At 43.4% G+C, this 11,231-nt stretch overlaps 1 pseudogene; it reads right to left on the bottom strand.

Annotated features, from left to right (window-relative positions):
• Nucleotides 1–9,616: 9,616 nt before the first annotated feature.
• On the bottom strand, nucleotides 9,617–10,001 carry LOC146835049 (nucleoside diphosphate kinase B pseudogene; annotated as a pseudogene).
• Nucleotides 10,002–11,231: the final 1,230 nt, after the last annotated feature.

Here is an 11,231-nt window from a genome sequence, read left to right as displayed (position 1 = left end):
TATTTAACGATTATTCTAATAAAATTGTATTTCCTTCCTCTCTTTGAAGAAAACAGTGTTCTAACTGTATTTTGGTTTTGAATCACGTGAATTTGCAAGATAAACAGTTAAATCTCTCCAGAGTCTGTGGTTATTTAAAGAAGGCTTATTCAATGTAATTTTCATCTATTTAGTTAACTAAAAGGTCCATTAACCAGAGGAAAATATTTTGGATCAAGAGGTTTGGTAAGAAATGATTAGATAAATTTATCTTACAGGTATTAGCACAATAAATTGACCCCAGCGGTATCTACTAGCCTATATGAATGAGTGTGTGTTTATCGGCCCAGGTGAGTATATGGTAGTTGAGTACCTGAGGTTGGTAACCTGCTGGATCACATGTCCCATCAACTATTTTACGCTTTTAAAGGCATGCGTCTAAAACAATACCATTTCTTTGATAGCAGAAAACTTCCTTTAGAAATACTGAGGGGCATATGTACGAGGAAGTGGTGGAGTTAGGCGTTAGCCATCATGGCTTAACGCCTCACTCCGGCATTTCAAAAACACAAGGCTGCAGCATATTTACACGGATATGCTACAGCCTTGTGTTTCCCCCTGCGCTGTCACTACACTCAGCAGTGTAGCACCAACGCCTGCACCCTTGCACAATAGTGCAAGGGTGTCTGCATGCAGGGGAGGATTGTTTATGTGTAGGAAGGTTTCCCTTCCTGCACATACATGATCCTGAAATGCCATTTTGTCACTTATATGTGTGCTACTTAATGCAGCACACATGGAAGTTACAAAATGTTATTTTTTTAAAGGATTGTTTATGTGCAGGAATGGTCACCTTCCTCCACATAAACAATCCAAGGTGTTTTGCTTTTTCCACGTGTGCTGCTCAAGGCAGCACACATGGAAAAAGCAAAAAAAGAGGAGAAATAAAGCATTTCTTCTCGTTTTGCCAAGTTAAGATCAGATTTCCCCTGATCTTAATTTTGGCGCTACCTCCTATTTACGCCACCCTTGTAAATAGGGCCAGCGTAAACATCAATGGGTGTTGCGGTGGAACACCCACCACAACACCCACTGCCCACCCCTTTCACTCTAAGCTTAGCGTGAAAGGGGGCCTTATTTACAAGGCAGCATTAAGCCAAGTTAAGTGGCTTAACGCTGCCTTGTAAATGAGGCACAGCGCCTATTGCCACAGAAACTTCACAGAAAGTGACATTCCCGTGGTGATAGGGGCTTGTACATATGCTCCTGAGAGACTTCCAGACACGGGGGGCAGATTTACAATAACTGGCGCATCCCTGCTTATCAGCACGGATGCGCCAGTTATTGTGCGTCACGCTCCGACACCATGGATGCGCCGCATTTACAATGCGGTGCACCACGGGGCAAAAAACGGACAGATGCGTGACGCATCTGTGCCGTAAAGGCAGCGCATTGCTGGAGTTGCGTCGCAAGCGCGACGCAGCTCCAGGAAGGCTCTGGGGTGCCTTATCTTTACAATGCTGCGTCAATCCTTACGCCTGCTTCAAGCAGGCGCAGGGTTTTGACGCAGCATGGGTTCAAAAGTGACTGAGTGAAATCTTGTAGATTTCACTCAGCCACTTTGAGGACGCGTTCCTGTGACGGAACACCCCCCCCCCCCGCGCAGGAACGCCTACTTCTGGCGCAGGGCTTTACAACGTGACACATCTCCCAGATGCGTCACGTTGTAAATACCCCGCAGCATGGTGCTGGTTTTGCGCCGCCGCTGCGTCACAAAAGTGATGCAACGGTGGCGTAAAAGAGGCGCAAGGGGCTTGTAAATCTAGCCCATAATTCGAAATTCGTGGAAGCGGATTTCTTACCACTTTAAAAAAAACATTGACTTATATGATCTATCTTGTAATATTTTCAATAATCTTATTTTTTTTAACTTAAAAAAAACATTGACTTATATCACGGATACCGACTCAGTGCGCCAATATTTGTTTCAATCTGCATGTGAAAAAATGAAATTTGCACCGGCCGACAATAAAAGTGTACGCTGGGACTGGGCCTGAAACTAAGTTACTATAATTTCTATCATTATTGCTACAGTGAAGCAGTGACCCAAAGTCGTGAGAGCCCCCACCTACTAAATGTCCTGAAACGGACCTCAAGATCGCAAAATGCTACAACCAGGTCAGGAAATCGCAGAAAAGGAATCCTTACAAAGCAAGCCTTCAGCAGCCAACCACCTACCTAAAACATCAAAGTCAACAAGTGCACAGTGCAAGTTCTTGTTTTTAGTTCTAATATACAGTTCTCTCTACCACATAGGGGCGGTTGTCTGTACCATTAGCAACTGTGCCACAGTGCTCTGAAGCAGCAGAAACATGTCATCTGGGCGCTGTATAAAAATAGGAATGGAACGTCCAGAGTACTCCCCTTGCTTAGATTGACAGTGTATTGGTGTGTCGTGAATGCGCGATAGCTAGATCTGGTGGTTGAGGTGGGGAGGGTGGTTGGAGGAAAAGGGGGGTCGGTTGACGGGGGTCTGTGCTACCAACACAGCTAACAAGCTGCTAGCATCTAATTAAGGCGTCCGAACTTGAAACGCCGATGCCGGTTTCCAAAGGCTGGCATCCAGAAGTGATGCCACGTCAAACCTCGCAGCCCTGCAGGCAGAAAGACATCCTTTGCTGGGAAGAGGACCTGGCAGCCTAGAAATATTTTTCAGTCATTATTTTCCTCTTCAAGCGCCGTTTTATTTCAACCTTCATTGCCTCTGCAATAACAATATGCAAGCAAAACATGCTGTCTTTGTTTAGCCTATATTATTGTCTACACCTGATGCCCACAAAAAGTCTCTTTCATTAGTACGAACCAAATAATTAAACGGAAAACCTACTAACGAGCACACTAATACGTTTTTTATTATTTCTTATTTAGCATTGTCAGGCATCCTGTTTGCGATGGAAGGTTGTTTCCATGGAAACGAAATCTAAAATCCACTCCTTCAGCCTCCATTGGCAGGAGCCCGCTAAAGATCCCCATATCGGTAAATTTACTAAGTGGTCTGCAGACTCTTGTACTTCGGCATGCATAGCTGCGGCCCTCGCCTGGCGGAGACAGCAGGCGAGGGCTTCACGTGCTCAGCGCTTGTCCGCGAGACACCTGCCGACAAGAGGTCTGGAGAGCCACTGCGTCATCACGTCAATGGCGGAGCACGGACTCCATGGGCCCAATGCAGCAAGGAAACGGGCCCCCATCCATAGTTGTGTAGTAAAAACCAGACACCTACGGACGGGGGTGTAGTGGGACCCGGTGCTCCTGCACCATCCATAGCTACGCCCTTGAATCATATGAAGAAACATGAAATTACATCTCCTACTCCACTGTTTTATATCAGTCAGTTCATGCTTCTCTCCCCATTTCATTTTGTTTTTTATCTATGAGAGCCATGGGATGTAATACATGGACTGAAAGGCAGGGAGGGAGTCTGCCTTCCTGAAGGAGAGATTTTCACAAGTGAGGACAAATTGTTCATTTTATAGTATAATTTCCACTCAAATTAGCAAACAAATCTATGGATTCTGAAAGGGCACTCATGAAATAGCTCGTTCTCAATGATGGGCTAACCCAGGCCCCTGCAGCCCCAGCAGCCAACCAATGCAATAAAATACAAAATATACACATTGCCACCGCCTTGAAGGCAGTTGCATCATAATGCGGCTAGTGGGACCTCCACCTCCTAGCCGGGCGGTCCTGCTTCCACGTCTGTGTTACATCTGCCCGACATTGTAATCAGGCCCTCAGTCCCAGGCCAATGAAGAGATTTGCGATATGGTAGACTGTGGGGGAGGGGGTTATCACATTCTGCAGAGGGGCCCTACCATTTGGTGTTACGCGCTGTTCTCAATCATATATTATTACACCAAATTGCCTTGCGAGGGTCTGGGTGGAAATGTAAAAATATACAAATCTCACAGTCATCAGAGCGAGCAGATCTTACAGGCTCATGCTGCACGCCCCTGCTATGTTAAATAACATATGGGGCTGACCTATTGTAGCCAGGAATAAGGCCCACCTTTAATGCAGAACAATACCAAAGACATGTCATGTTGTGAGTGACCTCCCCTACTGTGGGGGCTGCCATGCAGCCCGGATTCCTCTTCACCCCATTTCTTGCTTTGGTCGTCTGTTTCAACTTTGCTCTGTGTCCATTGATCTGCAGCTGCCTGTGGTGCCATCATGGTGCAAAGGGACAGGGAAGCATGGCAGAGTAATGGGTGGCAGCTGCAGTTGTGAAGCAATGAGACGGACATTGATTCTCACTCATCGAATCACACTGAATTGTAGCAAGCTCTACACTGCACCCTACCACTGTTAAAGCATGCTGGCTGCAGAAAAACAACCCTTGTCTGTGACTCTCCAACACAATGTCTTTGAAGAACATGATGTAGGGTTATGGTTACGGCCTACACTCTGCGGAAACGAAGGCTGGGATGATGGCAGCTTGGAAGATAGGGGGGGGGTAGGTGGATTGGATGGGTTCACTGTAGAACTGGGTTCAGGATTTGGATTTGTGTAATGGGTTTACGCTATGGACAATGTTCTGCAGCAATAGAGATCTCTATGTCCTTTAGACACTTTCGGGGGTTGATGTTCCCTGGGTGGATGTAATGTGTGAAGAAAGTTTGACACTTTTGGGGTTCAGTCCATTGGGCATGGGCTTCTCACCTGGGCTTGCTGTCTTGAGTCGCTGTCTTGCAATTATTGAGTAACAGAAATATACAGCAAGAGCGGACTCTTTGAACCCTCTGTGATTGCTTTCTTTTAAATCTTTATATTGCAAGTTTTTTATTTATTATTTTTAAGGATGTTTTAAAGGAAATGTAATAACATTATATGGATTTGTTTTAGTGGCTTATAAATGATACCTGCTCTGAAAAATGACCTACAGTCTAGAAATGAATCAAAATACCCTTCACCTGTCATCTCTTGTTGGGTTGGGGGTGGTGGTAAAGGGCTTCTGCTCAGGAGGGTCTTCCCCTATAAGGATGCTGTTAGTTTATGGCTCTCATTAACAGTTATGTTTTTATTTTCAACCTTCTCCCACCATTCAGGGCACTAACATTTGAAGGCATCTTGTATGGATGCATAAATAGATAATATGAGAGCTCAAACCTAGCTAGAGGGCAACAAACCCTGAACAAAGGCTAGATACTGGAGTTACCATTCAAGATGGTTTACTCCATTGCGTGCTGAACTATTATTTGAAGGGTGGGGTTCCCAGCTCCATTCTAAATGTCAGAAGGTTCCGGGAGGCGCAGATGTTGCTCCAGATTTTGGAAGCCTAGATTGAGAAGGTTTGTCTGCAGAGTTTCTATATTTTGCATGTGTTTTTTGTTTGCCAGCTTACAATGTCGGGGCCTCAGATGTGGTGCGTCCCCTTCATGTAGTTCATTTCTCTGCCAGGGACGGAGGGATGCCAGTTCTGATGGTCTTGTAAGTGATGCAGCTTCTCTTGAAGAAGATTTGGGTTAGGCGCTTTACGGGTATCATACCCTATATGTGTGGAGACTAACAGTTGCCACCAGCAGCGGTCCGTGGAGGGTGTTCCGTGGTGCGGATAGCCGGGCGGGGAAGGGGCTGGGTGGGGTCTACTAAACACCGGAATATGGATAATTGGAGGTAAGTAAACAATTAAATAAATAAAACGAATTTCGTAGCGCGCGCTGCACCGCATTTTGTGATGCAGGGCGCGATACGAGATTCGTTTTTATTTATTTAATTGTTTACTTACCTCCAATTATCCATGTTCCTGTGTTTAATACCCCCCATCCTGCCCCTCCCCGCCTTTCCCCCCCACGGAACTCCCTCCATGGACCGCTGCTGGTTGCCACTGATATTCACAGTTCTAAGCCGTTTCCCAGTTAAAATACATGATCTCTAGAAATCCTCTTCGATCACAGGTAGACCTTACTTTCAGCGCTTAGTGATTCTGGGGGCTGTCCAGTGAGCCTAGGCAGTTTTCTTAGCTTCAATGAAAACTTGCATTCACTGTGAGTGGCATTTCTGAATATTTATCTGGACCAGATAGTGGCATCAGTTTTGTAATGTATTTATTCATTTCAACTCTTGCAACAACAACAAAAAGTAAGTTAAGTGCCCCTCAAAATTCTAGGCGGTAATCTTGAGTTGAGTGGATCGCCTGAAAAAAGTATAATATATCATCTAAGTAACACAAATCCTTTAAGGTCCCTACATTCTCCTATATAGAAATGGCATTATTTTTACCATTGTGTGTCAAAATGTTTCCTATTTGATTTTTCTGGCTTTATCATTCTGTGAGCTGTGGCTTAGTAAACAGTGTCACAGCTTCTGTGCTTTCCCCTTTAAACATGTATTGTGCATAGGTTTCATATAATTGACTTATTTAACTTTCCAGTAAGACCAAGGCAGATGGAGCAGAAACAAAAACACCTGTGGAAGTTATAAATCATATGTGGGCTGCAGTTTGTATTTGTACTCTCTACATATATAACAAAAATGTATATGTCCAGAGAGCAGCAGTGTGCTCTGGATGGATTGCAGTTTAAAAGCACAGCGACATCACATGCCAATGAAAGGTGTCTTTGCCATGCAGAAAAACCTACTTTGTTATATTCAGTAAGTCACTGCTAAAGTGTTCTTTGCCAGCCCACAGAGCTGGATGATTAATATATATAAATGGGGCTTGCTCGATATTAAGGAAAGTATGGCCCCCACTGTGATCACTTACAAAAAGCTGTATTACCAAGTAGGTAAAGCAAATTTTTCCATGGACAGGTCTAAATATGAATACAAATCAGTTTAATGCATCTTGGGAAAATGATGGCTCGGTTAATGTAAGTTACTTTCCACTTAGTGTTAAACATTGAATTCAATTGTGAATGTACATTTCTAGCCTAACTGAAAAGTTACTTCAAAAGTGTACTTTGTGCTGCCTGAGAGAAAACTGATGTATACCTGGTTTACATCAAAGCCCTGCCCTAGAGACTGCAAACATATCTCTGGCTGACTGTTAATGATTCTCCTCCCGGAAAGCAATGGCTTGGCCTCTGGCAAACAGAAGGCAGGAGTGGTATTAACAATGTGTACTTGTCAAGGTTAGCCACCTGGGGAGGAAAATAACAGGTGTCAACACAAAGAACAGCTTTTACAGCTCTTCTGTTATAAAGTAAATTCTAAGTTAAACTTTCAGGAATAGAAACCATTGATTCATAGAGTCTCCATAAACTTTTGATTGTATCCCCAGGCTGAGGAAAACCAGTTCTAGCAATGGCAGAGGGGAGGGATTTCATCTTTATATGGCAGATGTTAGAAGGAGGGAAAAGATTCCTACAGCAAGAGGAAAACTGGGGCTGTTTTGGACGAGGGAATGTGGCAAGAATTATAGTAAAGAAAGAGAAAGTCCAGCAAAAGGAGGAGGGAGTTTGTAAGAAAGTTGCCAGGATTTGTATTCTATATTCACTGATAAGGAGAAATCTGGGTTCCCACATCCATAGAACATTCCTGCCCCTGGGAAGAAGTACCCGAAGAAAGAATACTCAAGGACTTTTGACTCTTGCAGTCAAGAGGGCACTGGAACTGCTCTCAAAGGTCAAGTGGCTGGCCTCCTATTGTTGTTACATAAAATGCAGAAAGGTGCCACACTCTGAGAAGGCCCGGCTGACTATTGTGGACTGGACACCATAGTAGCACTGTCGGGAGGGAGGCCAGATGCCTAAAATATTTCCTTGAGCATGAGAAGAAGTCAGCAGGTGACCAGGTGGAACTTCCCCAGCAGTTTAAGAAATTTGAAACGTAATCATTTTGTCTACGTTGCACTGGAACGAGGAGCAGGGACTTCTCCAGGAAGGGTGCATCCTCTTCAGACAAGATACCCAGGTTTGTCCTACTAAGTACTTTTGTTGTGGAAAAAAAGGCTCAGCAGGACCTTGCAGTGGTCGACCTAGATTCAACTCACCTCATACGAGGACTTTAAAAACCAAAGATATGACTAATCCTGAAATTAAAACAGGCAGGTAAGAGTGATGGAGCCGGGTGGGCAGGGGGATTTCGACGGGCAATAACGAGGGGAAATTAAATAAATAATTAGCTTTCCCTCATCATCGTCTGTCGAAATCCCCCAAATCCTTGACTCTAAATACAGTTTCTCTTTTATAATCTGCAGGCCTTCTTCTAGTCTCCTTCATGGACGAAATGCGAAAGCTAGCTGAGCTCAACAACACTCCTGCTTACCTACCGTACCACTGCCGACAGGCCCCAAAGAGTGGAAATTCCTGAGGAGAATGCAGCTGCACCCCTCAATCTTGCAATTCAGTATTTTTCTTTTAACAAACATATTAACTAAGAGAAGTGGGTGGGTGGGAGAAGTTTTACTCCTTAACCTAGATGACAGAACATTTAAATATGTGGTAAATTGGGTCTCGGGGGCAGAAGAACAGTTTCCAATGCATGTATCTGTACTCTGTCATACTCATTCTTTTAGTTCCTTCTAATAACAGATTGGTGGCAAATGATGTGCTGCTGCTTATTGCCAAGATGAATGTTGGCTTTGTGTTGTAGTGTTTGTCTTTGTCAAACCTTCCTCTAAATCCCATTACCCATCCATTCATCAAACCCCTAACCCTCTTCCCCCGAGCTGTGTGATTTATTGATGTGTGGCTTAAATTACACCATCAATGGATCACACACTTGGTGGGGTGGATGCGGTGAAAGCAACACTAACTTACTGTAGAATCTTCTAAATAGTAGCCCATACCAGCCCATTACTAACCCGCGCTTTAAAAATTATCCATTTTGTTTAGATATAGAATGAAGAACACCAGTCATCAGCATCATTCAGGCCTTGTGTTGCCTAACTGTAAAGGCCTAACCTAAGCTAGTCGACTCCAGAATCTGAGTCCATTTTTGATAACTCGTTGCTTTCGCAAATAATACTGCTAGCTCAACATTAGCCAAAACTTATTAGTATTGCTATTTTTTCTATTTTAGCACGATCAGGCATTCTCATTGTGTCATCATCACGTAGTACTCAGGTGGTCAATTCTTTGTAAATCTTTGATAAATATATAACCCACTTACTCAGTGTTTCTACTTCCATTTAGTTGCCTACGATGGATAATTAATAAATCATTCAGATTAATCCTACAGTTCACCTGGGTGGAGCTGGAGGCGTGACCTCGCTTGTGAAGTTGTGATGCCTCCCCTGTTATTGCTGCATGTATATTCAGGTAAGACAACTAATATGGATGTAATTTAACTTAGTAAGAAATAAATTAACTGCTACTGTTTTTTATCTAGATAGTTCAGAACGTAGTCTAGGTCTTCTCATCATGGCAGTATTCCCCATAATGGCTAAGCTAGTTAGAGTAGTATAAGCCTAGACACCATAACTAAGTGCTACGCTATCTCTAGTCTTGAGTTACAAGTACATAAACAGGCTGTGTAAAACTACTTGAAGGCAGCAGTGCAAAGTATATATTTTTTTCCCAAGCAAAGTGTCTATTACAGATTGCTTTGAGCTGAGAACTACAAGTCAATAAAAGCATAAGGTGCTCCCTCCAGGGAATGGTCTTTAAACGAAGAGGCGATGAAGGGATTTTGTGCCTCAGTTCCCCTCCTTGATCCATTCATTGGTGCAGCTAGTGTAAGTAATCAGCTCTTCTGGCTTGAACCACAGGTTGATCTCCTTTTTGGCACTTTCCACAGAGTCACTGCCATGGCATATGTTCCTGCCAACCTGGATGCAGAAGTCCCGGCGAATGGTTCCTGGTTTGACATCAACCGGGTTGGTCCCTCCCAGCATTACCCGGCCAGTCTTCACCACTTTAAATCCTTCCCAGACCATAGGCACAACAGGGCCGGAGCCCATGTATTTCACCAAGCCAGGGTAGAATGGGCAATCCTTCAGGTCAATGTAATGTTCCTTCAGAAGTTCACTGGAGGCCTGCATAAACTTCATGGACACCCATCGCTAGCCCTTCTGCTCAAAGCGCTTAATTATCTCTCCCACCAGTCCCTGTTTAACTCCATCTGGCTTGATGCAAATGAAGGTGCGTTCTGTGATACCGTTACCTACATGTTTCTGCTGCAAGAAGTGTTGTATTCTCTGTCAATGTAAGCAGCGCTGAGCGAGAGGGAGCAAAAAAGCAGCAGCAGTGCAAAGTAAAAGTAAAATAAACTACTTCAGGCATAAATTTTGATTATAAAAATAGTCTCCCCTTTATTTATTTTCCAACAGCCACCGGTATTCCCTCTGGATACGCTCCAGTCTCTGCTGCAGCAAACGGGCCACTCTCTTCTGCCTGAAGGTGATCCGGCTGGACCAACAGGAGCAGCTAAGTAAGGAAAAACAAAAAAGACAAATTGTAAATAGTGCTCTGTGCAAACAATTATTTTAAATAATTGGGTGGCACAATATCAGTACACTGCAGGTACCCAAGAGACAGTGGAATGTATTTGATGTGATGATTATGATTAGGAGAATCACAAGGCAAATATTCTGTTTTCTTTTACCCACACATGTTGCCAAACACAAAAAAGCAGTGGCTGTGTGGCAGAAAAGTAATAGGCAGAAAATAACATCACAGGATAAAAAACACTATGATTGGATTATTTATTTTTCAAAAGGCTTTTCAAGTAACTATAAACAGAGTCAGACACTTTGAGTTGAAAAATAAATGACTTCTCATTGATTAGTACGGCACTATGCACTATTATGGAATACAAGTTGTGTATGGTGCTGAAATAATGAAGCCATGCTCTAGCTAGCCAGTGCTACTGGCTGCAGCTGTAGTTGTCAATAATCTATATTTAATTCCAATGGTCCCGCTCTTCGTCAAACGCATTTCTCTTTCTACCCTGTCTCCAAAGAGGCTGATGAATAATGCATAAGATACTACGTCAGTCACACACCTCATGTATAACATGCGGATATTAATATATTATCCTGTTGAGGAAAATGAATCTAATGGATTTCACTACAAATAAAGGAATTTATTATATAGATTATATTTGGCCCATTCGTCACTGTGTATCCCATAAGCCAAATTTATTATCAAATCATGCACTTACTCCTACTTTACTCTGTGGCCTCAACCACCACCACTTATTTGCAACAAATTAATAGTGCAGTAACCAAGGAAAGGTAACTTAATTTTCTCTACTGCAGGGAGTCGGGTAGAGGGATTAGACCGGTAGGGTAGAGATTTGTTTATATATAA

Source organism: Triturus cristatus, chromosome 4_2 (assembly GCF_964204655.1).
Source record: "Triturus cristatus chromosome 4_2, aTriCri1.1, whole genome shotgun sequence".
Lineage (NCBI taxonomy): Eukaryota > Metazoa > Chordata > Amphibia > Caudata > Salamandridae > Triturus > Triturus cristatus.
The sequence above is the reverse complement of the archived record's forward strand: the minus strand, read 5'-3'. Positions and strand labels throughout refer to the sequence as shown.